The sequence below is a fragment of the Nanorana parkeri genome, unplaced genomic scaffold (assembly GCF_000935625.1).
Source record: "Nanorana parkeri isolate BGI_ZX_2015 unplaced genomic scaffold, ASM93562v1 scaffold787, whole genome shotgun sequence".
Taxonomy (NCBI): Eukaryota; Metazoa; Chordata; class Amphibia; order Anura; family Dicroglossidae; genus Nanorana; species Nanorana parkeri.
In genome coordinates this window covers 687926-689677 of record NW_017307055.1, presented here as the reverse complement: position 1 = coordinate 689677, position 1752 = coordinate 687926, and positions in this window count along the sequence as shown.

The window sequence follows — 1752 nt, the reverse complement described above, 5'->3', positions numbered from 1 at the left end:
AGAAAATAATAATAATAATAATAATAATGATAATAATAATAATAAGTATAGTTCTGTGGGAAAAAAAGTTACTCCCAAGTAAGCATACCTGCAAATGAATTAGTTGTAATGAGTACATTGAAGTATATTGAATGGTCATTAGGCAGATAAGCCTTCCTGGATCCTAGATTGAAGTTGACTATCAGGGTGCATGCAAATGACATGGATGGCCGTATGCAAATACAGATTAGTGAGAGCAAAGGGAAGAGAATTGGGATTGTGTGGGATTTTCTCTGCACCACGTCTCACACCTTAAATCTCTTAAAAAAGGATCTCGAATTAGTGTAAACTATCAGTAGGCAAAATAGGGGGTTCATTTTCTCCTAATACAGCACTTCAAAGGCTTGGAGGTCACAATTTTTACATCAAAGAGGGGAAAAAGCAAGGCAAATTGAAATCTTAACAAAGGAAAGACAGGGCAGCCCTCTGGGCGGTGTGTACATTTGTAGTGTGAGGAGGGAGACACCGGGAGGCACTGGGATTAAACCCATTAACACCTTTTTGTCTCAGTGTTAAACTGTAATTAAAAAATTTATGATCACTTTTCTTCTTCTCAATGAGAGCCTCATGAAGGATACCTGCTCCTAGAAGGTGGACTCTTCACAGGGGTTTGTACAATCAGTCCCATCACTAGAATGACCCTCAAGAGGGAAAATCTGCGCTAAAAACACAAGGACTCCTCTCTTATTGATCAGATATTTTTAATTTGAAATTGTGCTGTTGTATTGAAATCAGCGAGCTCAGGTTATTCGTCTTGTGCACATCTCTCAGCACGAATTCCGTCGGAGAAAAAAAAAATAAAAAAAATAAAAGTAGCTCAAGAGATAATTCTCGACCTTCACTGCAGCTTAGTTTCAAGATAATGTTTCATCTTGTAAAAGATACAGATTATTATATAACAAGTTTCAGAATTAAAATTCTCTGAATCAATATGTGGAAATCTGAAAGAGACATCTCTAATCGTATTAAGGCTATCCTACTATTAAACCCTATATACTAATCTATCTCATAATAACGGTGGCTGTGCCAGGGATTTATAGCCTGCCTAATACAATATTCCAACGCATGGTGATATATGGAGAGGGAGATGAATTGCAGAAAATTAATTGCATAATGTAATCATTCTGCAAAAGAAGATCCTTAGCTCTGGGTACTTATGTGATCTTCCGAAATATCTATATTGTTATCCCCATATCTGGAACATCCTGGATAATCAAGGTCTTATATGAATCTCATACATATGATCTTTATTCGCTTTTACCACACACCCCTCCCTATTTACTTCAAGTAATCCAACTGACACATATATGGGGCTGATTTACTAAGGCTTTGCCATCCCAGTGAACCTGATTGACTGTTCCTCCGAACACTGACGAACCTTTAGGAACATAGTCTTATACGGCGCACATTCTAAGCATTTCGCTTGTCAAGTCGATTTAAACCAGCCTACAAGATCTAACAGAATAAACTCACTACTATGTAAATTCATCATCTTCTCCTTACAGGGCATGTGTACAAATAATGACTACACATAACTCTTAGAAATCATACTCAGGGTAACAACATCTACTATTAACGGTCTTCATTTTCTTAGGAGTTATTTGCAACCACTTGTGAGAAACTTGCTTCTCATGCTCATAGAGAAGTTTAAAATCTGTAAAAACTGTCACTTTAATACAGTTTAAACAAAAACTAAAATTTTTCATATTCATA